The 18,660-nt window shown below is 41.2% G+C and overlaps 71 non-coding genes across 71 annotated transcripts; all 71 read left to right on the forward strand.

The window, feature by feature from the left end:
* Positions 1–47: 47 nt before the first annotated feature.
* On the forward strand, positions 48–166 carry LOC114771518 (5S ribosomal RNA). The gene has a single exon (XR_003743743.1). It is a non-coding gene; the product is annotated as a 5S ribosomal RNA (ribosomal RNA).
* A 144-nt stretch (positions 167–310) lies between these two features.
* Positions 311–429, forward strand: LOC114771519 (5S ribosomal RNA). Its single transcript, XR_003743744.1, has one exon. It is a non-coding gene; the product is annotated as a 5S ribosomal RNA (ribosomal RNA).
* A 144-nt stretch (positions 430–573) lies between these two features.
* Positions 574–692, forward strand: LOC114771520 (5S ribosomal RNA). Its single transcript, XR_003743745.1, has one exon. It is a non-coding gene; the product is annotated as a 5S ribosomal RNA (ribosomal RNA).
* Positions 693–836: 144 nt separating this feature from the next.
* LOC114771521 (5S ribosomal RNA) lies at positions 837–955 on the forward strand. Its single transcript, XR_003743746.1, has one exon. It is a non-coding gene; the product is annotated as a 5S ribosomal RNA (ribosomal RNA).
* A 144-nt stretch (positions 956–1,099) lies between these two features.
* Positions 1,100–1,218, forward strand: LOC114771522 (5S ribosomal RNA). Its single transcript, XR_003743747.1, has one exon. It is a non-coding gene; the product is annotated as a 5S ribosomal RNA (ribosomal RNA).
* Positions 1,219–1,362: 144 nt separating this feature from the next.
* On the forward strand, positions 1,363–1,481 carry LOC114771525 (5S ribosomal RNA). Its single transcript, XR_003743749.1, has one exon. It is a non-coding gene; the product is annotated as a 5S ribosomal RNA (ribosomal RNA).
* A 144-nt stretch (positions 1,482–1,625) lies between these two features.
* LOC114771526 (5S ribosomal RNA) lies at positions 1,626–1,744 on the forward strand. The gene has a single exon (XR_003743750.1). It is a non-coding gene; the product is annotated as a 5S ribosomal RNA (ribosomal RNA).
* A 144-nt stretch (positions 1,745–1,888) lies between these two features.
* On the forward strand, positions 1,889–2,007 carry LOC114771527 (5S ribosomal RNA). The gene has a single exon (XR_003743751.1). It is a non-coding gene; the product is annotated as a 5S ribosomal RNA (ribosomal RNA).
* Positions 2,008–2,151: 144 nt separating this feature from the next.
* LOC114771528 (5S ribosomal RNA) lies at positions 2,152–2,270 on the forward strand. Its single transcript, XR_003743752.1, has one exon. It is a non-coding gene; the product is annotated as a 5S ribosomal RNA (ribosomal RNA).
* A 144-nt stretch (positions 2,271–2,414) lies between these two features.
* Positions 2,415–2,533, forward strand: LOC114771354 (5S ribosomal RNA). Its single transcript, XR_003743584.1, has one exon. It is a non-coding gene; the product is annotated as a 5S ribosomal RNA (ribosomal RNA).
* Positions 2,534–2,677: 144 nt separating this feature from the next.
* On the forward strand, positions 2,678–2,796 carry LOC114771529 (5S ribosomal RNA). Its single transcript, XR_003743753.1, has one exon. It is a non-coding gene; the product is annotated as a 5S ribosomal RNA (ribosomal RNA).
* Positions 2,797–2,940: 144 nt separating this feature from the next.
* LOC114771530 (5S ribosomal RNA) lies at positions 2,941–3,059 on the forward strand. Its single transcript, XR_003743754.1, has one exon. It is a non-coding gene; the product is annotated as a 5S ribosomal RNA (ribosomal RNA).
* A 144-nt stretch (positions 3,060–3,203) lies between these two features.
* Positions 3,204–3,322, forward strand: LOC114771355 (5S ribosomal RNA). The gene has a single exon (XR_003743585.1). It is a non-coding gene; the product is annotated as a 5S ribosomal RNA (ribosomal RNA).
* A 143-nt stretch (positions 3,323–3,465) lies between these two features.
* On the forward strand, positions 3,466–3,584 carry LOC114771356 (5S ribosomal RNA). The gene has a single exon (XR_003743586.1). It is a non-coding gene; the product is annotated as a 5S ribosomal RNA (ribosomal RNA).
* A 144-nt stretch (positions 3,585–3,728) lies between these two features.
* Positions 3,729–3,847, forward strand: LOC114771357 (5S ribosomal RNA). The gene has a single exon (XR_003743587.1). It is a non-coding gene; the product is annotated as a 5S ribosomal RNA (ribosomal RNA).
* Positions 3,848–3,991: 144 nt separating this feature from the next.
* Positions 3,992–4,110, forward strand: LOC114771358 (5S ribosomal RNA). The gene has a single exon (XR_003743588.1). It is a non-coding gene; the product is annotated as a 5S ribosomal RNA (ribosomal RNA).
* Positions 4,111–4,254: 144 nt separating this feature from the next.
* On the forward strand, positions 4,255–4,373 carry LOC114771531 (5S ribosomal RNA). Its single transcript, XR_003743755.1, has one exon. It is a non-coding gene; the product is annotated as a 5S ribosomal RNA (ribosomal RNA).
* A 144-nt stretch (positions 4,374–4,517) lies between these two features.
* On the forward strand, positions 4,518–4,636 carry LOC114771532 (5S ribosomal RNA). Its single transcript, XR_003743756.1, has one exon. It is a non-coding gene; the product is annotated as a 5S ribosomal RNA (ribosomal RNA).
* A 144-nt stretch (positions 4,637–4,780) lies between these two features.
* LOC114771533 (5S ribosomal RNA) lies at positions 4,781–4,899 on the forward strand. Its single transcript, XR_003743757.1, has one exon. It is a non-coding gene; the product is annotated as a 5S ribosomal RNA (ribosomal RNA).
* Positions 4,900–5,043: 144 nt separating this feature from the next.
* Positions 5,044–5,162, forward strand: LOC114771359 (5S ribosomal RNA). Its single transcript, XR_003743589.1, has one exon. It is a non-coding gene; the product is annotated as a 5S ribosomal RNA (ribosomal RNA).
* A 144-nt stretch (positions 5,163–5,306) lies between these two features.
* LOC114771534 (5S ribosomal RNA) lies at positions 5,307–5,425 on the forward strand. The gene has a single exon (XR_003743758.1). It is a non-coding gene; the product is annotated as a 5S ribosomal RNA (ribosomal RNA).
* Positions 5,426–5,569: 144 nt separating this feature from the next.
* Positions 5,570–5,688, forward strand: LOC114771536 (5S ribosomal RNA). The gene has a single exon (XR_003743760.1). It is a non-coding gene; the product is annotated as a 5S ribosomal RNA (ribosomal RNA).
* A 144-nt stretch (positions 5,689–5,832) lies between these two features.
* On the forward strand, positions 5,833–5,951 carry LOC114771360 (5S ribosomal RNA). The gene has a single exon (XR_003743590.1). It is a non-coding gene; the product is annotated as a 5S ribosomal RNA (ribosomal RNA).
* Positions 5,952–6,095: 144 nt separating this feature from the next.
* LOC114771362 (5S ribosomal RNA) lies at positions 6,096–6,214 on the forward strand. The gene has a single exon (XR_003743592.1). It is a non-coding gene; the product is annotated as a 5S ribosomal RNA (ribosomal RNA).
* A 144-nt stretch (positions 6,215–6,358) lies between these two features.
* LOC114771363 (5S ribosomal RNA) lies at positions 6,359–6,477 on the forward strand. The gene has a single exon (XR_003743593.1). It is a non-coding gene; the product is annotated as a 5S ribosomal RNA (ribosomal RNA).
* Positions 6,478–6,621: 144 nt separating this feature from the next.
* On the forward strand, positions 6,622–6,740 carry LOC114771364 (5S ribosomal RNA). The gene has a single exon (XR_003743594.1). It is a non-coding gene; the product is annotated as a 5S ribosomal RNA (ribosomal RNA).
* Positions 6,741–6,884: 144 nt separating this feature from the next.
* On the forward strand, positions 6,885–7,003 carry LOC114771537 (5S ribosomal RNA). The gene has a single exon (XR_003743761.1). It is a non-coding gene; the product is annotated as a 5S ribosomal RNA (ribosomal RNA).
* Positions 7,004–7,147: 144 nt separating this feature from the next.
* LOC114771538 (5S ribosomal RNA) lies at positions 7,148–7,266 on the forward strand. The gene has a single exon (XR_003743762.1). It is a non-coding gene; the product is annotated as a 5S ribosomal RNA (ribosomal RNA).
* Positions 7,267–7,409: 143 nt separating this feature from the next.
* On the forward strand, positions 7,410–7,528 carry LOC114771539 (5S ribosomal RNA). Its single transcript, XR_003743763.1, has one exon. It is a non-coding gene; the product is annotated as a 5S ribosomal RNA (ribosomal RNA).
* A 144-nt stretch (positions 7,529–7,672) lies between these two features.
* LOC114771540 (5S ribosomal RNA) lies at positions 7,673–7,791 on the forward strand. The gene has a single exon (XR_003743764.1). It is a non-coding gene; the product is annotated as a 5S ribosomal RNA (ribosomal RNA).
* Positions 7,792–7,935: 144 nt separating this feature from the next.
* On the forward strand, positions 7,936–8,054 carry LOC114771365 (5S ribosomal RNA). Its single transcript, XR_003743595.1, has one exon. It is a non-coding gene; the product is annotated as a 5S ribosomal RNA (ribosomal RNA).
* A 144-nt stretch (positions 8,055–8,198) lies between these two features.
* LOC114771366 (5S ribosomal RNA) lies at positions 8,199–8,317 on the forward strand. Its single transcript, XR_003743596.1, has one exon. It is a non-coding gene; the product is annotated as a 5S ribosomal RNA (ribosomal RNA).
* Positions 8,318–8,461: 144 nt separating this feature from the next.
* Positions 8,462–8,580, forward strand: LOC114771367 (5S ribosomal RNA). The gene has a single exon (XR_003743597.1). It is a non-coding gene; the product is annotated as a 5S ribosomal RNA (ribosomal RNA).
* Positions 8,581–8,724: 144 nt separating this feature from the next.
* LOC114771368 (5S ribosomal RNA) lies at positions 8,725–8,843 on the forward strand. Its single transcript, XR_003743598.1, has one exon. It is a non-coding gene; the product is annotated as a 5S ribosomal RNA (ribosomal RNA).
* A 144-nt stretch (positions 8,844–8,987) lies between these two features.
* LOC114771369 (5S ribosomal RNA) lies at positions 8,988–9,106 on the forward strand. The gene has a single exon (XR_003743599.1). It is a non-coding gene; the product is annotated as a 5S ribosomal RNA (ribosomal RNA).
* Positions 9,107–9,250: 144 nt separating this feature from the next.
* Positions 9,251–9,369, forward strand: LOC114771370 (5S ribosomal RNA). The gene has a single exon (XR_003743600.1). It is a non-coding gene; the product is annotated as a 5S ribosomal RNA (ribosomal RNA).
* A 144-nt stretch (positions 9,370–9,513) lies between these two features.
* LOC114771371 (5S ribosomal RNA) lies at positions 9,514–9,632 on the forward strand. The gene has a single exon (XR_003743601.1). It is a non-coding gene; the product is annotated as a 5S ribosomal RNA (ribosomal RNA).
* A 144-nt stretch (positions 9,633–9,776) lies between these two features.
* On the forward strand, positions 9,777–9,895 carry LOC114771373 (5S ribosomal RNA). The gene has a single exon (XR_003743603.1). It is a non-coding gene; the product is annotated as a 5S ribosomal RNA (ribosomal RNA).
* Positions 9,896–10,039: 144 nt separating this feature from the next.
* Positions 10,040–10,158, forward strand: LOC114771374 (5S ribosomal RNA). Its single transcript, XR_003743604.1, has one exon. It is a non-coding gene; the product is annotated as a 5S ribosomal RNA (ribosomal RNA).
* A 144-nt stretch (positions 10,159–10,302) lies between these two features.
* On the forward strand, positions 10,303–10,421 carry LOC114771375 (5S ribosomal RNA). The gene has a single exon (XR_003743605.1). It is a non-coding gene; the product is annotated as a 5S ribosomal RNA (ribosomal RNA).
* Positions 10,422–10,565: 144 nt separating this feature from the next.
* LOC114771541 (5S ribosomal RNA) lies at positions 10,566–10,684 on the forward strand. The gene has a single exon (XR_003743765.1). It is a non-coding gene; the product is annotated as a 5S ribosomal RNA (ribosomal RNA).
* A 144-nt stretch (positions 10,685–10,828) lies between these two features.
* Positions 10,829–10,947, forward strand: LOC114771376 (5S ribosomal RNA). Its single transcript, XR_003743606.1, has one exon. It is a non-coding gene; the product is annotated as a 5S ribosomal RNA (ribosomal RNA).
* Positions 10,948–11,091: 144 nt separating this feature from the next.
* Positions 11,092–11,210, forward strand: LOC114771377 (5S ribosomal RNA). Its single transcript, XR_003743607.1, has one exon. It is a non-coding gene; the product is annotated as a 5S ribosomal RNA (ribosomal RNA).
* Positions 11,211–11,354: 144 nt separating this feature from the next.
* On the forward strand, positions 11,355–11,473 carry LOC114771378 (5S ribosomal RNA). The gene has a single exon (XR_003743608.1). It is a non-coding gene; the product is annotated as a 5S ribosomal RNA (ribosomal RNA).
* A 144-nt stretch (positions 11,474–11,617) lies between these two features.
* Positions 11,618–11,736, forward strand: LOC114771379 (5S ribosomal RNA). The gene has a single exon (XR_003743609.1). It is a non-coding gene; the product is annotated as a 5S ribosomal RNA (ribosomal RNA).
* A 144-nt stretch (positions 11,737–11,880) lies between these two features.
* On the forward strand, positions 11,881–11,999 carry LOC114771380 (5S ribosomal RNA). Its single transcript, XR_003743610.1, has one exon. It is a non-coding gene; the product is annotated as a 5S ribosomal RNA (ribosomal RNA).
* A 144-nt stretch (positions 12,000–12,143) lies between these two features.
* LOC114771381 (5S ribosomal RNA) lies at positions 12,144–12,262 on the forward strand. Its single transcript, XR_003743611.1, has one exon. It is a non-coding gene; the product is annotated as a 5S ribosomal RNA (ribosomal RNA).
* A 144-nt stretch (positions 12,263–12,406) lies between these two features.
* On the forward strand, positions 12,407–12,525 carry LOC114771382 (5S ribosomal RNA). Its single transcript, XR_003743612.1, has one exon. It is a non-coding gene; the product is annotated as a 5S ribosomal RNA (ribosomal RNA).
* Positions 12,526–12,669: 144 nt separating this feature from the next.
* On the forward strand, positions 12,670–12,788 carry LOC114771384 (5S ribosomal RNA). The gene has a single exon (XR_003743614.1). It is a non-coding gene; the product is annotated as a 5S ribosomal RNA (ribosomal RNA).
* Positions 12,789–12,932: 144 nt separating this feature from the next.
* LOC114771385 (5S ribosomal RNA) lies at positions 12,933–13,051 on the forward strand. Its single transcript, XR_003743615.1, has one exon. It is a non-coding gene; the product is annotated as a 5S ribosomal RNA (ribosomal RNA).
* A 144-nt stretch (positions 13,052–13,195) lies between these two features.
* On the forward strand, positions 13,196–13,314 carry LOC114771386 (5S ribosomal RNA). The gene has a single exon (XR_003743616.1). It is a non-coding gene; the product is annotated as a 5S ribosomal RNA (ribosomal RNA).
* A 144-nt stretch (positions 13,315–13,458) lies between these two features.
* Positions 13,459–13,577, forward strand: LOC114771388 (5S ribosomal RNA). The gene has a single exon (XR_003743617.1). It is a non-coding gene; the product is annotated as a 5S ribosomal RNA (ribosomal RNA).
* A 144-nt stretch (positions 13,578–13,721) lies between these two features.
* Positions 13,722–13,840, forward strand: LOC114771389 (5S ribosomal RNA). Its single transcript, XR_003743618.1, has one exon. It is a non-coding gene; the product is annotated as a 5S ribosomal RNA (ribosomal RNA).
* Positions 13,841–13,984: 144 nt separating this feature from the next.
* LOC114771390 (5S ribosomal RNA) lies at positions 13,985–14,103 on the forward strand. The gene has a single exon (XR_003743619.1). It is a non-coding gene; the product is annotated as a 5S ribosomal RNA (ribosomal RNA).
* A 144-nt stretch (positions 14,104–14,247) lies between these two features.
* LOC114771391 (5S ribosomal RNA) lies at positions 14,248–14,366 on the forward strand. Its single transcript, XR_003743620.1, has one exon. It is a non-coding gene; the product is annotated as a 5S ribosomal RNA (ribosomal RNA).
* A 144-nt stretch (positions 14,367–14,510) lies between these two features.
* Positions 14,511–14,629, forward strand: LOC114771392 (5S ribosomal RNA). The gene has a single exon (XR_003743621.1). It is a non-coding gene; the product is annotated as a 5S ribosomal RNA (ribosomal RNA).
* Positions 14,630–14,773: 144 nt separating this feature from the next.
* On the forward strand, positions 14,774–14,892 carry LOC114771393 (5S ribosomal RNA). Its single transcript, XR_003743622.1, has one exon. It is a non-coding gene; the product is annotated as a 5S ribosomal RNA (ribosomal RNA).
* Positions 14,893–15,036: 144 nt separating this feature from the next.
* On the forward strand, positions 15,037–15,155 carry LOC114771394 (5S ribosomal RNA). Its single transcript, XR_003743623.1, has one exon. It is a non-coding gene; the product is annotated as a 5S ribosomal RNA (ribosomal RNA).
* Positions 15,156–15,299: 144 nt separating this feature from the next.
* On the forward strand, positions 15,300–15,418 carry LOC114771396 (5S ribosomal RNA). The gene has a single exon (XR_003743625.1). It is a non-coding gene; the product is annotated as a 5S ribosomal RNA (ribosomal RNA).
* Positions 15,419–15,562: 144 nt separating this feature from the next.
* LOC114771397 (5S ribosomal RNA) lies at positions 15,563–15,681 on the forward strand. The gene has a single exon (XR_003743626.1). It is a non-coding gene; the product is annotated as a 5S ribosomal RNA (ribosomal RNA).
* Positions 15,682–15,825: 144 nt separating this feature from the next.
* LOC114771398 (5S ribosomal RNA) lies at positions 15,826–15,944 on the forward strand. The gene has a single exon (XR_003743627.1). It is a non-coding gene; the product is annotated as a 5S ribosomal RNA (ribosomal RNA).
* A 144-nt stretch (positions 15,945–16,088) lies between these two features.
* LOC114771399 (5S ribosomal RNA) lies at positions 16,089–16,207 on the forward strand. Its single transcript, XR_003743628.1, has one exon. It is a non-coding gene; the product is annotated as a 5S ribosomal RNA (ribosomal RNA).
* A 144-nt stretch (positions 16,208–16,351) lies between these two features.
* Positions 16,352–16,470, forward strand: LOC114771400 (5S ribosomal RNA). The gene has a single exon (XR_003743629.1). It is a non-coding gene; the product is annotated as a 5S ribosomal RNA (ribosomal RNA).
* Positions 16,471–16,614: 144 nt separating this feature from the next.
* Positions 16,615–16,733, forward strand: LOC114771401 (5S ribosomal RNA). The gene has a single exon (XR_003743630.1). It is a non-coding gene; the product is annotated as a 5S ribosomal RNA (ribosomal RNA).
* Positions 16,734–16,877: 144 nt separating this feature from the next.
* LOC114771402 (5S ribosomal RNA) lies at positions 16,878–16,996 on the forward strand. Its single transcript, XR_003743631.1, has one exon. It is a non-coding gene; the product is annotated as a 5S ribosomal RNA (ribosomal RNA).
* A 144-nt stretch (positions 16,997–17,140) lies between these two features.
* LOC114771403 (5S ribosomal RNA) lies at positions 17,141–17,259 on the forward strand. The gene has a single exon (XR_003743632.1). It is a non-coding gene; the product is annotated as a 5S ribosomal RNA (ribosomal RNA).
* Positions 17,260–17,403: 144 nt separating this feature from the next.
* Positions 17,404–17,522, forward strand: LOC114771404 (5S ribosomal RNA). The gene has a single exon (XR_003743633.1). It is a non-coding gene; the product is annotated as a 5S ribosomal RNA (ribosomal RNA).
* Positions 17,523–17,666: 144 nt separating this feature from the next.
* On the forward strand, positions 17,667–17,785 carry LOC114771405 (5S ribosomal RNA). Its single transcript, XR_003743634.1, has one exon. It is a non-coding gene; the product is annotated as a 5S ribosomal RNA (ribosomal RNA).
* A 144-nt stretch (positions 17,786–17,929) lies between these two features.
* LOC114771407 (5S ribosomal RNA) lies at positions 17,930–18,048 on the forward strand. Its single transcript, XR_003743636.1, has one exon. It is a non-coding gene; the product is annotated as a 5S ribosomal RNA (ribosomal RNA).
* Positions 18,049–18,192: 144 nt separating this feature from the next.
* On the forward strand, positions 18,193–18,311 carry LOC114771408 (5S ribosomal RNA). The gene has a single exon (XR_003743637.1). It is a non-coding gene; the product is annotated as a 5S ribosomal RNA (ribosomal RNA).
* Positions 18,312–18,455: 144 nt separating this feature from the next.
* Positions 18,456–18,574, forward strand: LOC114771409 (5S ribosomal RNA). Its single transcript, XR_003743638.1, has one exon. It is a non-coding gene; the product is annotated as a 5S ribosomal RNA (ribosomal RNA).
* The last annotated feature ends 86 nt before the right edge of the window (positions 18,575–18,660 follow it).

Below are 18,660 nucleotides of genomic sequence, written 5' to 3' on the forward strand. Positions count from 1 at the left end.
TTTTCAAGCCTAGGTTGTTTAAAGTCCAAGATTTTCAAGCAGAGATTGCTTACGGCCATACCAGCCCAAGAACGCCCGGTCTCGTCTGATCTCGGAAGCTAAGAAGGCTTGGGCCTGGTTAGTACTTGGATGGGAGACCTCCTGGGAATGCCAGGTGCTGTAAGCTTTAACTGTTGAAAAACTTTTTAAAATGAAGTTTTTTTGCATCGCTTTGTTAGTTTTTTTCTAAAGTAAGTTAAGAGGTATTTTCACTCTGTGATATGTTTTCAAGCCTAGGTTGTTTAAAGTCCAAGATTTTCAAGCAGAGATTGCTTACGGCCATACCAGCCCAAGAACGCCCGGTCTCGTCTGATCTCGGAAGCTAAGAAGGCTTGGGCCTGGTTAGTACTTGGATGGGAGACCTCCTGGGAATGCCAGGTGCTGTAAGCTTTAACTGTTGAAAAACTTTTTAAAATGAAGTTTTTTTGCATCGCTTTGTTAGTTTTTTTCTAAAGTAAGTTAAGAGGTATTTTCACTCTGTGATATGTTTTCAAGCCTAGGTTGTTTAAAGTCCAAGATTTTCAAGCAGAGATTGCTTACGGCCATACCAGCCCAAGAACGCCCGGTCTCGTCTGATCTCGGAAGCTAAGAAGGCTTGGGCCTGGTTAGTACTTGGATGGGAGACCTCCTGGGAATGCCAGGTGCTGTAAGCTTTAACTGTTGAAAAACTTTTTAAAATGAAGTTTTTTTGCATCGCTTTGTTAGTTTTTTTCTAAAGTAAGTTAAGAGGTATTTTCACTCTGTGATATGTTTTCAAGCCTAGGTTGTTTAAAGTCCAAGATTTTCAAGCAGAGATTGCTTACGGCCATACCAGCCCAAGAACGCCCGGTCTCGTCTGATCTCGGAAGCTAAGAAGGCTTGGGCCTGGTTAGTACTTGGATGGGAGACCTCCTGGGAATGCCAGGTGCTGTAAGCTTTAACTGTTGAAAAACTTTTTAAAATGAAGTTTTTTTGCATCGCTTTGTTAGTTTTTTTCTAAAGTAAGTTAAGAGGTATTTTCACTCTGTGATATGTTTTCAAGCCTAGGTTGTTTAAAGTCCAAGATTTTCAAGCAGAGATTGCTTACGGCCATACCAGCCCAAGAACGCCCGGTCTCGTCTGATCTCGGAAGCTAAGAAGGCTTGGGCCTGGTTAGTACTTGGATGGGAGACCTCCTGGGAATGCCAGGTGCTGTAAGCTTTAACTGTTGAAAAACTTTTTAAAATGAAGTTTTTTTGCATCGCTTTGTTAGTTTTTTTCTAAAGTAAGTTAAGAGGTATTTTCACTCTGTGATATGTTTTCAAGCCTAGGTTGTTTAAAGTCCAAGATTTTCAAGCAGAGATTGCTTACGGCCATACCAGCCCAAGAACGCCCGGTCTCGTCTGATCTCGGAAGCTAAGAAGGCTTGGGCCTGGTTAGTACTTGGATGGGAGACCTCCTGGGAATGCCAGGTGCTGTAAGCTTTAACTGTTGAAAAACTTTTTAAAATGAAGTTTTTTTGCATCGCTTTGTTAGTTTTTTTCTAAAGTAAGTTAAGAGGTATTTTCACTCTGTGATATGTTTTCAAGCCTAGGTTGTTTAAAGTCCAAGATTTTCAAGCAGAGATTGCTTACGGCCATACCAGCCCAAGAACGCCCGGTCTCGTCTGATCTCGGAAGCTAAGAAGGCTTGGGCCTGGTTAGTACTTGGATGGGAGACCTCCTGGGAATGCCAGGTGCTGTAAGCTTTAACTGTTGAAAAACTTTTTAAAATGAAGTTTTTTTGCATCGCTTTGTTAGTTTTTTTCTAAAGTAAGTTAAGAGGTATTTTCACTCTGTGATATGTTTTCAAGCCTAGGTTGTTTAAAGTCCAAGATTTTCAAGCAGAGATTGCTTACGGCCATACCAGCCCAAGAACGCCCGGTCTCGTCTGATCTCGGAAGCTAAGAAGGCTTGGGCCTGGTTAGTACTTGGATGGGAGACCTCCTGGGAATGCCAGGTGCTGTAAGCTTTAACTGTTGAAAAACTTTTTAAAATGAAGTTTTTTTGCATCGCTTTGTTAGTTTTTTTCTAAAGTAAGTTAAGAGGTATTTTCACTCTGTGATATGTTTTCAAGCCTAGGTTGTTTAAAGTCCAAGATTTTCAAGCAGAGATTGCTTACGGCCATACCAGCCCAAGAACGCCCGGTCTCGTCTGATCTCGGAAGCTAAGAAGGCTTGGGCCTGGTTAGTACTTGGATGGGAGACCTCCTGGGAATGCCAGGTGCTGTAAGCTTTAACTGTTGAAAAACTTTTTAAAATGAAGTTTTTTTGCATCGCTTTGTTAGTTTTTTTCTAAAGTAAGTTAAGAGGTATTTTCACTCTGTGATATGTTTTCAAGCCTAGGTTGTTTAAAGTCCAAGATTTTCAAGCAGAGATTGCTTACGGCCATACCAGCCCAAGAACGCCCGGTCTCGTCTGATCTCGGAAGCTAAGAAGGCTTGGGCCTGGTTAGTACTTGGATGGGAGACCTCCTGGGAATACCAGGTGCTGTAAGCTTTAACTGTTGAAAAACTTTTTAAAATGAAGTTTTTTTGCATCGCTTTGTTAGTTTTTTTCTAAAGTAAGTTAAGAGGTATTTTCACTCTGTGATATGTTTTCAAGCCTAGGTTGTTTAAAGTCCAAGATTTTCAAGCAGAGATTGCTTACGGCCATACCAGCCCAAGAACGCCCGGTCTCGTCTGATCTCGGAAGCTAAGAAGGCTTGGGCCTGGTTAGTACTTGGATGGGAGACCTCCTGGGAATGCCAGGTGCTGTAAGCTTTAACTGTTGAAAAACTTTTTAAAATGAAGTTTTTTTGCATCGCTTTGTTAGTTTTTTTCTAAAGTAAGTTAAGAGGTATTTTCACTCTGTGATATGTTTTCAAGCCTAGGTTGTTTAAAGTCCAAGATTTTCAAGCAGAGATTGCTTACGGCCATACCAGCCCAAGAACGCCCGGTCTCGTCTGATCTCGGAAGCTAAGAAGGCTTGGGCCTGGTTAGTACTTGGATGGGAGACCTCCTGGGAATGCCAGGTGCTGTAAGCTTTAACTGTTGAAAAACTTTTTAAAATGAAGTTTTTTTGCATCGCTTTGTTAGTTTTTTTCTAAAGTAAGTTAAGAGGTATTTTCACTCTGTGATATGTTTTCAAGCCTAGGTTGTTTAAAGTCCAAGATTTTCAAGCAGAGATTGCTTACGGCCATACCAGCCCAAGAACGCCCGGTCTCGTCTGATCTCGGAAGCTAAGAAGGCTTGGGCCTGGTTAGTACTTGGATGGGAGACCTCCTGGGAATACCAGGTGCTGTAAGCTTTAACTGTTGAAAACTTTTTAAAATGAAGTTTTTTTGCATCGCTTTGTTAGTTTTTTTCTAAAGTAAGTTAAGAGGTATTTTCACTCTGTGATATGTTTTCAAGCCTAGGTTGTTTAAAGTCCAAGATTTTCAAGCAGAGATTGCTTACGGCCATACCAGCCCAAGAACGCCCGGTCTCGTCTGATCTCGGAAGCTAAGAAGGCTTGGGCCTGGTTAGTACTTGGATGGGAGACCTCCTGGGAATACCAGGTGCTGTAAGCTTTAACTGTTGAAAAACTTTTTAAAATGAAGTTTTTTTGCATCGCTTTGTTAGTTTTTTTCTAAAGTAAGTTAAGAGGTATTTTCACTCTGTGATATGTTTTCAAGCCTAGGTTGTTTAAAGTCCAAGATTTTCAAGCAGAGATTGCTTACGGCCATACCAGCCCAAGAACGCCCGGTCTCGTCTGATCTCGGAAGCTAAGAAGGCTTGGGCCTGGTTAGTACTTGGATGGGAGACCTCCTGGGAATACCAGGTGCTGTAAGCTTTAACTGTTGAAAAACTTTTTAAAATGAAGTTTTTTTGCATCGCTTTGTTAGTTTTTTTCTAAAGTAAGTTAAGAGGTATTTTCACTCTGTGATATGTTTTCAAGCCTAGGTTGTTTAAAGTCCAAGATTTTCAAGCAGAGATTGCTTACGGCCATACCAGCCCAAGAACGCCCGGTCTCGTCTGATCTCGGAAGCTAAGAAGGCTTGGGCCTGGTTAGTACTTGGATGGGAGACCTCCTGGGAATACCAGGTGCTGTAAGCTTTAACTGTTGAAAAACTTTTTAAAATGAAGTTTTTTTGCATCGCTTTGTTAGTTTTTTTCTAAAGTAAGTTAAGAGGTATTTTCACTCTGTGATATGTTTTCAAGCCTAGGTTGTTTAAAGTCCAAGATTTTCAAGCAGAGATTGCTTACGGCCATACCAGCCCAAGAACGCCCGGTCTCGTCTGATCTCGGAAGCTAAGAAGGCTTGGGCCTGGTTAGTACTTGGATGGGAGACCTCCTGGGAATGCCAGGTGCTGTAAGCTTTAACTGTTGAAAAACTTTTTAAAATGAAGTTTTTTTGCATCGCTTTGTTAGTTTTTTTCTAAAGTAAGTTAAGAGGTATTTTCACTCTGTGATATGTTTTCAAGCCTAGGTTGTTTAAAGTCCAAGATTTTCAAGCAGAGATTGCTTACGGCCATACCAGCCCAAGAACGCCCGGTCTCGTCTGATCTCGGAAGCTAAGAAGGCTTGGGCCTGGTTAGTACTTGGATGGGAGACCTCCTGGGAATGCCAGGTGCTGTAAGCTTTAACTGTTGAAAAACTTTTTAAAATGAAGTTTTTTTGCATCGCTTTGTTAGTTTTTTTCTAAAGTAAGTTAAGAGGTATTTTCACTCTGTGATATGTTTTCAAGCCTAGGTTGTTTAAAGTCCAAGATTTTCAAGCAGAGATTGCTTACGGCCATACCAGCCCAAGAACGCCCGGTCTCGTCTGATCTCGGAAGCTAAGAAGGCTTGGGCCTGGTTAGTACTTGGATGGGAGACCTCCTGGGAATGCCAGGTGCTGTAAGCTTTAACTGTTGAAAAACTTTTTAAAATGAAGTTTTTTTGCATCGCTTTGTTAGTTTTTTTCTAAAGTAAGTTAAGAGGTATTTTCACTCTGTGATATGTTTTCAAGCCTAGGTTGTTTAAAGTCCAAGATTTTCAAGCAGAGATTGCTTACGGCCATACCAGCCCAAGAACGCCCGGTCTCGTCTGATCTCGGAAGCTAAGAAGGCTTGGGCCTGGTTAGTACTTGGATGGGAGACCTCCTGGGAATACCAGGTGCTGTAAGCTTTAACTGTTGAAAAACTTTTTAAAATGAAGTTTTTTTGCATCGCTTTGTTAGTTTTTTTCTAAAGTAAGTTAAGAGGTATTTTCACTCTGTGATATGTTTTCAAGCCTAGGTTGTTTAAAGTCCAAGATTTTCAAGCAGAGATTGCTTACGGCCATACCAGCCCAAGAACGCCCGGTCTCGTCTGATCTCGGAAGCTAAGAAGGCTTGGGCCTGGTTAGTACTTGGATGGGAGACCTCCTGGGAATGCCAGGTGCTGTAAGCTTTAACTGTTGAAAAACTTTTTAAAATGAAGTTTTTTTGCATCGCTTTGTTAGTTTTTTTCTAAAGTAAGTTAAGAGGTATTTTCACTCTGTGATATGTTTTCAAGCCTAGGTTGTTTAAAGTCCAAGATTTTCAAGCAGAGATTGCTTACGGCCATACCAGCCCAAGAACGCCCGGTCTCGTCTGATCTCGGAAGCTAAGAAGGCTTGGGCCTGGTTAGTACTTGGATGGGAGACCTCCTGGGAATGCCAGGTGCTGTAAGCTTTAACTGTTGAAAAACTTTTTAAAATGAAGTTTTTTTGCATCGCTTTGTTAGTTTTTTTCTAAAGTAAGTTAAGAGGTATTTTCACTCTGTGATATGTTTTCAAGCCTAGGTTGTTTAAAGTCCAAGATTTTCAAGCAGAGATTGCTTACGGCCATACCAGCCCAAGAACGCCCGGTCTCGTCTGATCTCGGAAGCTAAGAAGGCTTGGGCCTGGTTAGTACTTGGATGGGAGACCTCCTGGGAATACCAGGTGCTGTAAGCTTTAACTGTTGAAAAACTTTTTAAAATGAAGTTTTTTTGCATCGCTTTGTTAGTTTTTTTCTAAAGTAAGTTAAGAGGTATTTTCACTCTGTGATATGTTTTCAAGCCTAGGTTGTTTAAAGTCCAAGATTTTCAAGCAGAGATTGCTTACGGCCATACCAGCCCAAGAACGCCCGGTCTCGTCTGATCTCGGAAGCTAAGAAGGCTTGGGCCTGGTTAGTACTTGGATGGGAGACCTCCTGGGAATACCAGGTGCTGTAAGCTTTAACTGTTGAAAAACTTTTTAAAATGAAGTTTTTTTGCATCGCTTTGTTAGTTTTTTTCTAAAGTAAGTTAAGAGGTATTTTCACTCTGTGATATGTTTTCAAGCCTAGGTTGTTTAAAGTCCAAGATTTTCAAGCAGAGATTGCTTACGGCCATACCAGCCCAAGAACGCCCGGTCTCGTCTGATCTCGGAAGCTAAGAAGGCTTGGGCCTGGTTAGTACTTGGATGGGAGACCTCCTGGGAATACCAGGTGCTGTAAGCTTTAACTGTTGAAAAACTTTTTAAAATGAAGTTTTTTTGCATCGCTTTGTTAGTTTTTTTCTAAAGTAAGTTAAGAGGTATTTTCACTCTGTGATATGTTTTCAAGCCTAGGTTGTTTAAAGTCCAAGATTTTCAAGCAGAGATTGCTTACGGCCATACCAGCCCAAGAACGCCCGGTCTCGTCTGATCTCGGAAGCTAAGAAGGCTTGGGCCTGGTTAGTACTTGGATGGGAGACCTCCTGGGAATACCAGGTGCTGTAAGCTTTAACTGTTGAAAAACTTTTTAAAATGAAGTTTTTTTGCATCGCTTTGTTAGTTTTTTTCTAAAGTAAGTTAAGAGGTATTTTCACTCTGTGATATGTTTTCAAGCCTAGGTTGTTTAAAGTCCAAGATTTTCAAGCAGAGATTGCTTACGGCCATACCAGCCCAAGAACGCCCGGTCTCGTCTGATCTCGGAAGCTAAGAAGGCTTGGGCCTGGTTAGTACTTGGATGGGAGACCTCCTGGGAATGCCAGGTGCTGTAAGCTTTAACTGTTGAAAAACTTTTTAAAATGAAGTTTTTTTGCATCGCTTTGTTAGTTTTTTTCTAAAGTAAGTTAAGAGGTATTTTCACTCTGTGATATGTTTTCAAGCCTAGGTTGTTTAAAGTCCAAGATTTTCAAGCAGAGATTGCTTACGGCCATACCAGCCCAAGAACGCCCGGTCTCGTCTGATCTCGGAAGCTAAGAAGGCTTGGGCCTGGTTAGTACTTGGATGGGAGACCTCCTGGGAATGCCAGGTGCTGTAAGCTTTAACTGTTGAAAAACTTTTTAAAATGAAGTTTTTTTGCATCGCTTTGTTAGTTTTTTCTAAAGTAAGTTAAGAGGTATTTTCACTCTGTGATATGTTTTCAAGCCTAGGTTGTTTAAAGTCCAAGATTTTCAAGCAGAGATTGCTTACGGCCATACCAGCCCAAGAACGCCCGGTCTCGTCTGATCTCGGAAGCTAAGAAGGCTTGGGCCTGGTTAGTACTTGGATGGGAGACCTCCTGGGAATGCCAGGTGCTGTAAGCTTTAACTGTTGAAAAACTTTTTAAAATGAAGTTTTTTTGCATCGCTTTGTTAGTTTTTTTCTAAAGTAAGTTAAGAGGTATTTTCACTCTGTGATATGTTTTCAAGCCTAGGTTGTTTAAAGTCCAAGATTTTCAAGCAGAGATTGCTTACGGCCATACCAGCCCAAGAACGCCCGGTCTCGTCTGATCTCGGAAGCTAAGAAGGCTTGGGCCTGGTTAGTACTTGGATGGGAGACCTCCTGGGAATGCCAGGTGCTGTAAGCTTTAACTGTTGAAAAACTTTTTAAAATGAAGTTTTTTTGCATCGCTTTGTTAGTTTTTTTCTAAAGTAAGTTAAGAGGTATTTTCACTCTGTGATATGTTTTCAAGCCTAGGTTGTTTAAAGTCCAAGATTTTCAAGCAGAGATTGCTTACGGCCATACCAGCCCAAGAACGCCCGGTCTCGTCTGATCTCGGAAGCTAAGAAGGCTTGGGCCTGGTTAGTACTTGGATGGGAGACCTCCTGGGAATACCAGGTGCTGTAAGCTTTAACTGTTGAAAAACTTTTTAAAATGAAGTTTTTTTGCATCGCTTTGTTAGTTTTTTTCTAAAGTAAGTTAAGAGGTATTTTCACTCTGTGATATGTTTTCAAGCCTAGGTTGTTTAAAGTCCAAGATTTTCAAGCAGAGATTGCTTACGGCCATACCAGCCCAAGAACGCCCGGTCTCGTCTGATCTCGGAAGCTAAGAAGGCTTGGGCCTGGTTAGTACTTGGATGGGAGACCTCCTGGGAATACCAGGTGCTGTAAGCTTTAACTGTTGAAAAACTTTTTAAAATGAAGTTTTTTTGCATCGCTTTGTTAGTTTTTTTCTAAAGTAAGTTAAGAGGTATTTTCACTCTGTGATATGTTTTCAAGCCTAGGTTGTTTAAAGTCCAAGATTTTCAAGCAGAGATTGCTTACGGCCATACCAGCCCAAGAACGCCCGGTCTCGTCTGATCTCGGAAGCTAAGAAGGCTTGGGCCTGGTTAGTACTTGGATGGGAGACCTCCTGGGAATACCAGGTGCTGTAAGCTTTAACTGTTGAAAAACTTTTTAAAATGAAGTTTTTTTGCATCGCTTTGTTAGTTTTTTTCTAAAGTAAGTTAAGAGGTATTTTCACTCTGTGATATGTTTTCAAGCCTAGGTTGTTTAAAGTCCAAGATTTTCAAGCAGAGATTGCTTACGGCCATACCAGCCCAAGAACGCCCGGTCTCGTCTGATCTCGGAAGCTAAGAAGGCTTGGGCCTGGTTAGTACTTGGATGGGAGACCTCCTGGGAATACCAGGTGCTGTAAGCTTTAACTGTTGAAAAACTTTTTAAAATGAAGTTTTTTTGCATCGCTTTGTTAGTTTTTTTCTAAAGTAAGTTAAGAGGTATTTTCACTCTGTGATATGTTTTCAAGCCTAGGTTGTTTAAAGTCCAAGATTTTCAAGCAGAGATTGCTTACGGCCATACCAGCCCAAGAACGCCCGGTCTCGTCTGATCTCGGAAGCTAAGAAGGCTTGGGCCTGGTTAGTACTTGGATGGGAGACCTCCTGGGAATACCAGGTGCTGTAAGCTTTAACTGTTGAAAAACTTTTTAAAATGAAGTTTTTTTGCATCGCTTTGTTAGTTTTTTTCTAAAGTAAGTTAAGAGGTATTTTCACTCTGTGATATGTTTTCAAGCCTAGGTTGTTTAAAGTCCAAGATTTTCAAGCAGAGATTGCTTACGGCCATACCAGCCCAAGAACGCCCGGTCTCGTCTGATCTCGGAAGCTAAGAAGGCTTGGGCCTGGTTAGTACTTGGATGGGAGACCTCCTGGGAATACCAGGTGCTGTAAGCTTTAACTGTTGAAAAACTTTTTAAAATGAAGTTTTTTTGCATCGCTTTGTTAGTTTTTTTCTAAAGTAAGTTAAGAGGTATTTTCACTCTGTGATATGTTTTCAAGCCTAGGTTGTTTAAAGTCCAAGATTTTCAAGCAGAGATTGCTTACGGCCATACCAGCCCAAGAACGCCCGGTCTCGTCTGATCTCGGAAGCTAAGAAGGCTTGGGCCTGGTTAGTACTTGGATGGGAGACCTCCTGGGAATACCAGGTGCTGTAAGCTTTAACTGTTGAAAAACTTTTTAAAATGAAGTTTTTTTGCATCGCTTTGTTAGTTTTTTTCTAAAGTAAGTTAAGAGGTATTTTCACTCTGTGATATGTTTTCAAGCCTAGGTTGTTTAAAGTCCAAGATTTTCAAGCAGAGATTGCTTACGGCCATACCAGCCCAAGAACGCCCGGTCTCGTCTGATCTCGGAAGCTAAGAAGGCTTGGGCCTGGTTAGTACTTGGATGGGAGACCTCCTGGGAATACCAGGTGCTGTAAGCTTTAACTGTTGAAAAACTTTTTAAAATGAAGTTTTTTTGCATCGCTTTGTTAGTTTTTTTCTAAAGTAAGTTAAGAGGTATTTTCACTCTGTGATATGTTTTCAAGCCTAGGTTGTTTAAAGTCCAAGATTTTCAAGCAGAGATTGCTTACGGCCATACCAGCCCAAGAACGCCCGGTCTCGTCTGATCTCGGAAGCTAAGAAGGCTTGGGCCTGGTTAGTACTTGGATGGGAGACCTCCTGGGAATACCAGGTGCTGTAAGCTTTAACTGTTGAAAAACTTTTTAAAATGAAGTTTTTTTGCATCGCTTTGTTAGTTTTTTTCTAAAGTAAGTTAAGAGGTATTTTCACTCTGTGATATGTTTTCAAGCCTAGGTTGTTTAAAGTCCAAGATTTTCAAGCAGAGATTGCTTACGGCCATACCAGCCCAAGAACGCCCGGTCTCGTCTGATCTCGGAAGCTAAGAAGGCTTGGGCCTGGTTAGTACTTGGATGGGAGACCTCCTGGGAATACCAGGTGCTGTAAGCTTTAACTGTTGAAAAACTTTTTAAAATGAAGTTTTTTTGCATCGCTTTGTTAGTTTTTTTCTAAAGTAAGTTAAGAGGTATTTTCACTCTGTGATATGTTTTCAAGCCTAGGTTGTTTAAAGTCCAAGATTTTCAAGCAGAGATTGCTTACGGCCATACCAGCCCAAGAACGCCCGGTCTCGTCTGATCTCGGAAGCTAAGAAGGCTTGGGCCTGGTTAGTACTTGGATGGGAGACCTCCTGGGAATGCCAGGTGCTGTAAGCTTTAACTGTTGAAAAACTTTTTAAAATGAAGTTTTTTTGCATCGCTTTGTTAGTTTTTTTCTAAAGTAAGTTAAGAGGTATTTTCACTCTGTGATATGTTTTCAAGCCTAGGTTGTTTAAAGTCCAAGATTTTCAAGCAGAGATTGCTTACGGCCATACCAGCCCAAGAACGCCCGGTCTCGTCTGATCTCGGAAGCTAAGAAGGCTTGGGCCTGGTTAGTACTTGGATGGGAGACCTCCTGGGAATACCAGGTGCTGTAAGCTTTAACTGTTGAAAAACTTTTTAAAATGAAGTTTTTTTGCATCGCTTTGTTAGTTTTTTTCTAAAGTAAGTTAAGAGGTATTTTCACTCTGTGATATGTTTTCAAGCCTAGGTTGTTTAAAGTCCAAGATTTTCAAGCAGAGATTGCTTACGGCCATACCAGCCCAAGAACGCCCGGTCTCGTCTGATCTCGGAAGCTAAGAAGGCTTGGGCCTGGTTAGTACTTGGATGGGAGACCTCCTGGGAATACCAGGTGCTGTAAGCTTTAACTGTTGAAAAACTTTTTAAAATGAAGTTTTTTTGCATCGCTTTGTTAGTTTTTTTCTAAAGTAAGTTAAGAGGTATTTTCACTCTGTGATATGTTTTCAAGCCTAGGTTGTTTAAAGTCCAAGATTTTCAAGCAGAGATTGCTTACGGCCATACCAGCCCAAGAACGCCCGGTCTCGTCTGATCTCGGAAGCTAAGAAGGCTTGGGCCTGGTTAGTACTTGGATGGGAGACCTCCTGGGAATACCAGGTGCTGTAAGCTTTAACTGTTGAAAAACTTTTTAAAATGAAGTTTTTTTGCATCGCTTTGTTAGTTTTTTTCTAAAGTAAGTTAAGAGGTATTTTCACTCTGTGATATGTTTTCAAGCCTAGGTTGTTTAAAGTCCAAGATTTTCAAGCAGAGATTGCTTACGGCCATACCAGCCCAAGAACGCCCGGTCTCGTCTGATCTCGGAAGCTAAGAAGGCTTGGGCCTGGTTAGTACTTGGATGGGAGACCTCCTGGGAATACCAGGTGCTGTAAGCTTTAACTGTTGAAAAACTTTTTAAAATGAAGTTTTTTTGCATCGCTTTGTTAGTTTTTTTCTAAAGTAAGTTAAGAGGTATTTTCACTCTGTGATATGTTTTCAAGCCTAGGTTGTTTAAAGTCCAAGATTTTCAAGCAGAGATTGCTTACGGCCATACCAGCCCAAGAACGCCCGGTCTCGTCTGATCTCGGAAGCTAAGAAGGCTTGGGCCTGGTTAGTACTTGGATGGGAGACCTCCTGGGAATACCAGGTGCTGTAAGCTTTAACTGTTGAAAAACTTTTTAAAATGAAGTTTTTTTGCATCGCTTTGTTAGTTTTTTTCTAAAGTAAGTTAAGAGGTATTTTCACTCTGTGATATGTTTTCAAGCCTAGGTTGTTTAAAGTCCAAGATTTTCAAGCAGAGATTGCTTACGGCCATACCAGCCCAAGAACGCCCGGTCTCGTCTGATCTCGGAAGCTAAGAAGGCTTGGGCCTGGTTAGTACTTGGATGGGAGACCTCCTGGGAATACCAGGTGCTGTAAGCTTTAACTGTTGAAAAACTTTTTAAAATGAAGTTTTTTTGCATCGCTTTGTTAGTTTTTTTCTAAAGTAAGTTAAGAGGTATTTTCACTCTGTGATATGTTTTCAAGCCTAGGTTGTTTAAAGTCCAAGATTTTCAAGCAGAGATTGCTTACGGCCATACCAGCCCAAGAACGCCCGGTCTCGTCTGATCTCGGAAGCTAAGAAGGCTTGGGCCTGGTTAGTACTTGGATGGGAGACCTCCTGGGAATACCAGGTGCTGTAAGCTTTAACTGTTGAAAAACTTTTTAAAATGAAGTTTTTTTGCATCGCTTTGTTAGTTTTTTTCTAAAGTAAGTTAAGAGGTATTTTCACTCTGTGATATGTTTTCAAGCCTAGGTTGTTTAAAGTCCAAGATTTTCAAGCAGAGATTGCTTACGGCCATACCAGCCCAAGAACGCCCGGTCTCGTCTGATCTCGGAAGCTAAGAAGGCTTGGGCCTGGTTAGTACTTGGATGGGAGACCTCCTGGGAATACCAGGTGCTGTAAGCTTTAACTGTTGAAAAACTTTTTAAAATGAAGTTTTTTTGCATCGCTTTGTTAGTTTTTTTCTAAAGTAAGTTAAGAGGTATTTTCACTCTGTGATATGTTTTCAAGCCTAGGTTGTTTAAAGTCCAAGATTTTCAAGCAGAGATTGCTTACGGCCATACCAGCCCAAGAACGCCCGGTCTCGTCTGATCTCGGAAGCTAAGAAGGCTTGGGCCTGGTTAGTACTTGGATGGGAGACCTCCTGGGAATACCAGGTGCTGTAAGCTTTAACTGTTGAAAAACTTTTTAAAATGAAGTTTTTTTGCATCGCTTTGTTAGTTTTTTTCTAAAGTAAGTTAAGAGGTATTTTCACTCTGTGATATGTTTTCAAGCCTAGGTTGTTTAAAGTCCAAGATTTTCAAGCAGAGATTGCTTACGGCCATACCAGCCCAAGAACGCCCGGTCTCGTCTGATCTCGGAAGCTAAGAAGGCTTGGGCCTGGTTAGTACTTGGATGGGAGACCTCCTGGGAATACCAGGTGCTGTAAGCTTTAACTGTTGAAAAACTTTTTAAAATGAAGTTTTTTTGCATCGCTTTGTTAGTTTTTTTCTAAAGTAAGTTAAGAGGTATTTTCACTCTGTGATATGTTTTCAAGCCTAGGTTGTTTAAAGTCCAAGATTTTCAAGCAGAGATTGCTTACGGCCATACCAGCCCAAGAACGCCCGGTCTCGTCTGATCTCGGAAGCTAAGAAGGCTTGGGCCTGGTTAGTACTTGGATGGGAGACCTCCTGGGAATACCAGGTGCTGTAAGCTTTAACTGTTGAAAAACTTTTTAAAATGAAGTTTTTTTGCATCGCTTTGTTATTTTTTTTCTAAAGTAAGTTAAGAGGTATTTTCACTCTGTGATATGTTTTCAAGCCTAGGTTGTTTAAAGTCCAAGATTTTCAAGCAGAGATTGCTTACGGCCATACCAGCCCAAGAACGCCCGGTCTCGTCTGATCTCGGAAGCTAAGAAGGCTTGGGCCTGGTTAGTACTTGGATGGGAGACCTCCTGGGAATACCAGGTGCTGTAAGCTTTAACTGTTGAAAAACTTTTTAAAATGAAGTTTTTTTGCATCGCTTTGTTAGTTTTTTTCTAAAGTAAGTTAAGAGGTATTTTCACTCTGTGATATGTTTTCAAGCCTAGGTTGTTTAAAGTCCAAGATTTTCAAGCAGAGATTGCTTACGGCCATACCAGCCCAAGAACGCCCGGTCTCGTCTGATCTCGGAAGCTAAGAAGGCTTGGGCCTGGTTAGTACTTGGATGGGAGACCTCCTGGGAATACCAGGTGCTGTAAGCTTTAACTGTTGAAAAACTTTTTAAAATGAAGTTTTTTTGCATCGCTTTGTTAGTTTTTTTCTAAAGTAAGTTAAGAGGTATTTTCACTCTGTGATATGTTTTCAAGCCTAGGTTGTTTAAAGTCCAAGATTTTCAAGCAGAGATTGCTTACGGCCATACCAGCCCAAGAACGCCCGGTCTCGTCTGATCTCGGAAGCTAAGAAGGCTTGGGCCTGGTTAGTACTTGGATGGGAGACCTCCTGGGAATACCAGGTGCTGTAAGCTTTAACTGTTGAAAAACTTTTTAAAATGAAGTTTTTTTGCATCGCTTTGTTAGTTTTTTTCTAAAGTAAGTTAAGAGGTATTTTCACTCTGTGATATGTTTTCAAGCCTAGGTTGTTTAAAGTCCAAGATTTTCAAGCAGAGATTGCTTACGGCCATACCAGCCCAAGAACGCCCGGTCTCGTCTGATCTCGGAAGCTAAGAAGGCTTGGGCCTGGTTAGTACTTGGATGGGAGACCTCCTGGGAATACCAGGTGCTGTAAGCTTTAACTGTTGAAAAACTTTTTAAAATGAAGTTTTTTTGCATCGCTTTGTTAGTTTTTTTCTAAAGTAAGTTAAGAGGTATTTTCACTCTGTGATATGTTTTCAAGCCTAGGTTGTTTAAAGTCCAAGATTTTCAAGCAGAGATTGCTTACGGCCATACCAGCCCAAGAACGCCCGGTCTCGTCTGATCTCGGAAGCTAAGAAGGCTTGGGCCTGGTTAGTACTTGGATGGGAGACCTCCTGGGAATACCAGGTGCTGTAAGCTTTAACTGTTGAAAAACTTTTTAAAATGAAGTTTTTTTGCATCGCTTTGTTAGTTTTTTTCTAAAGTAAGTTAAGAGGTATTTTCACTCTGTGATATGTTTTCAAGCCTAGGTTGTTTAAAGTCCAAGATTTTCAAGCAGAGATTGCTTACGGCCATACCAGCCCAAGAACGCCCGGTCTCGTCTGATCTCGGAAGCTAAGAAGGCTTGGGCCTGGTTAGTACTTGGATGGGAGACCTCCTGGGAATACCAGGTGCTGTAAGCTTTAACTGTTGAAAAACTTTTTAAAATGAAGTTTTTTTGCATCGCTTTGTTAGTTTTTTTCTAAAGTAAGTTAAGAGGTATTTTCACTCTGTGATATGTTTTCAAGCCTAGGTTGTTTAAAGTCCAAGATTTTCAAGCAGAGATTGCTTACGGCCATACCAGCCCAAGAACGCCCGGTCTCGTCTGATCTCGGAAGCTAAGAAGGCTTGGGCCTGGTTAGTACTTGGATGGGAGACCTCCTGGGAATACCAGGTGCTGTAAGCTTTAACTGTTGAAAAACTTTTTAAAATGAAGTTTTTTTGCATCGCTTTGTTAGTTTTTTTCTAAAGTAAGTTAAGAGGTATTTTCACTCTGTGATATGTTTTCAAGCCTAGGTTGTTTAAAGTCCAAGATTTTCAAGCAGAGATTGCTTACGGCCATACCAGCCCAAGAACGCCCGGTCTCGTCTGATCTCGGAAGCTAAGAAGGCTTGGGCCTGGTTAGTACTTGGATGGGAGACCTCCTGGGAATACCAGGTGCTGTAAGCTTTAACTGTTGAAAAACTTTTTAAAATGAAGTTTTTTTGCATCGCTTTGTTAGTTTTTTTCTAAAGTAAGTTAAGAGGTATTTTCACTCTGTGATATGTTTTCAAGCCTAGGTTGTTTAAAGTCCAAGATTTTCAAGCAGAGATTGCTTACGGCCATACCAGCCCAAGAACGCCCGGTCTCGTCTGATCTCGGAAGCTAAGAAGGCTTGGGCCTGGTTAGTACTTGGATGGGAGACCTCCTGGGAATACCAGGTGCTGTAAGCTTTAACTGTTGAAAAACTTTTTAAAATGAAGTTTTTTTGCATCGCTTTGTTAGTTTTTTTCTAAAGTAAGTTAAGAGGTATTTTCACTCTGTGATATGTTTTCAAGCCTAGGTTGTTTAAAGTCCAAGATTTTCAAGCAGAGATTGCTTACGGCCATACCAGCCCAAGAACGCCCGGTCTCGTCTGATCTCGGAAGCTAAGAAGGCTTGGGCCTGGTTAGTACTTGGATGGGAGACCTCCTGGGAATACCAGGTGCTGTAAGCTTTAACTGTTGAAAAACTTTTTAAAATGAAGTTTTTTTGCATCGCTTTGTTAGTTTTTTTCTAAAGTAAGTTAAGAGGTATTTTCACTCTGTGATATGTTTTCAAGCCTAGGTTGTTTAAAGTCCAAGATTTTCAAGCAGAGATTGCTTACGGCCATACCAGCCCAAGAACGCCCGGTCTCGTCTGATCTCGGAAGCTAAGAAGGCTTGGGCCTGGTTAGTACTTGGATGGGAGACCTCCTGGGAATACCAGGTGCTGTAAGCTTTAACTGTTGAAAAACTTTTTAAAATGAAGTTTTTTTGCATCGCTTTGTTAGTTTTTTTCTAAAGTAAGTTAAGAGGTATTTTCACTCTGTGATATGTTTTCAAGCCTAGGTTGTTTAAAGTCCAAGATTTTCAAGCAGAGATTGCTTACGGCCATACCAGCCCAAGAACGCCCGGTCTCGTCTGATCTCGGAAGCTAAGAAGGCTTGGGCCTGGTTAGTACTTGGATGGGAGACCTCCTGGGAATACCAGGTGCTGTAAGCTTTAACTGTTGAAAAACTTTTTAAAATGAAGTTTTTTTGCATCGCTTTGTTAGTTTTTTTCTAAAGTAAGTTAAGAGGTATTTTCACTCTGTGATATGTTTTCAAGCCTAGGTTGTTTAAAGTCCAAGATTTTCAAGCAGAGATTGCTTACGGCCATACCAGCCCAAGAACGCCCGGTCTCGTCTGATCTCGGAAGCTAAGAAGGCTTGGGCCTGGTTAGTACTTGGATGGGAGACCTCCTGGGAATACCAGGTGCTGTAAGCTTTAACTGTTGAAAAACTTTTTAAAATGAAGTTTTTTTGCATCGCTTTGTTAGTTTTTTTCTAAAGTAAGTTAAGAGGTATTTTCACTCTGTGATATGTTTTCAAGCCTAGGTTGTTTAAAGTCCAAGATTTTCAAGCAGAGATTGCTTACGGCCATACCAGCCCAAGAACGCCCGGTCTCGTCTGATCTCGGAAGCTAAGAAGGCTTGGGCCTGGTTAGTACTTGGATGGGAGACCTCCTGGGAATACCAGGTGCTGTAAGCTTTAACTGTTGAAAAACTTTTTAAAATGAAGTTTTTTTGCATCGCTTTGTTAGTTTTTTTCTAAAGTAAGTTAAGAGGTATTTTCACTCTGTGATATGTTTTCAAGCCTAGGTTGTTTAAAGTCCAAGATTTTCAAGCAGAGATTGCTTACGGCCATACCAGCCCAAGAACGCCCGGTCTCGTCTGATCTCGGAAGCTAAGAAGGCTTGGGCCTGGTTAGTACTTGGATGGGAGACCTCCTGGGAATACCAGGTGCTGTAAGCTTTAACTGTTGAAAAACTTTTTAAAATGAAGTTTTTTTGCATCGCTTTGTTAGTTTTTTTCTAAAGTAAGTTAAGAGGTATTTTCACTCTGTGATATGTTTTCAAGCCTAGGTTGTTTAAAGTCCAAGATTTTCAAGCAGAGATTGCTTACGGCCATACCAGCCCAAGAACGCCCGGTCTCGTCTGATCTCGGAAGCTAAGAAGGCTTGGGCCTGGTTAGTACTTGGATGGGAGACCTCCTGGGAATACCAGGTGCTGTAAGCTTTAACTGTTGAAAAACTTTTTAAAATGAAGTTTTTTTGCATCGCTTTGTTAGTTTTTTTCTAAAGTAAGTTAAGAGGTATTTTCACTCTGTGATATGTTTTCAAGCCTAGGTTGTTTAAAGTCCAAGATTTTCAAGCAGAGATTGCTTACGGCCATACCAGCCCAAGAACGCCCGGTCTCGTCTGATCTCGGAAGCTAAGAAGGCTTGGGCCTGGTTAGTACTTGGATGGGAGACCTCCTGGGAATACCAGGTGCTGTAAGCTTTAACTGTTGAAAAACTTTTTAAAATGAAGTTTTTTTGCATCGCTTTGTTAGTTTTTTTCTAAAGTAAGTTAAGAGGTATTTTCACTCTGTGATATGTTTTCAAGCCTAGGTTGTTTAAAGTCCAAGATTTTCAAGCAGAGATTGCTTACGGCCATACCAGCCCAAGAACGCCCGGTCTCGTCTGATCTCGGAAGCTAAGAAGGCTTGGGCCTGGTTAGTACTTGGATGGGAGACCTCCTGGGAATACCAGGTGCTGTAAGCTTTAACTGTTGAAAAACTTTTTAAAATGAAGTTTTTTTGCATCGCTTTGTTAGTTTTTTTCTAAAGTAAGTTAAGAGGTATTTTCACTCTGTGATATGTTTTCAAGCCTAGGTTGTTTAAAGTCCAAGATTTTCAAGCAGAGATTGCTTACGGCCATACCAGCCCAAGAACGCCCGGTCTCGTCTGATCTCGGAAGCTAAGAAGGCTTGGGCCTGGTTAGTACTTGGATGGGAGACCTCCTGGGAATACCAGGTGCTGTAAGCTTTAACTGTTGAAAAACTTTTAAAATGAAGTTTTTTTGCATCGCTTTGTTAGTTTTTTTCTAAAGTAAGTTAAGAGGTATTTTCACT

The sequence above is a fragment of the Denticeps clupeoides genome, unplaced genomic scaffold, assembly GCF_900700375.1.
Source record: "Denticeps clupeoides unplaced genomic scaffold, fDenClu1.1, whole genome shotgun sequence".
Classification (NCBI taxonomy): Eukaryota; Metazoa; Chordata; class Actinopteri; order Clupeiformes; family Denticipitidae; genus Denticeps; species Denticeps clupeoides.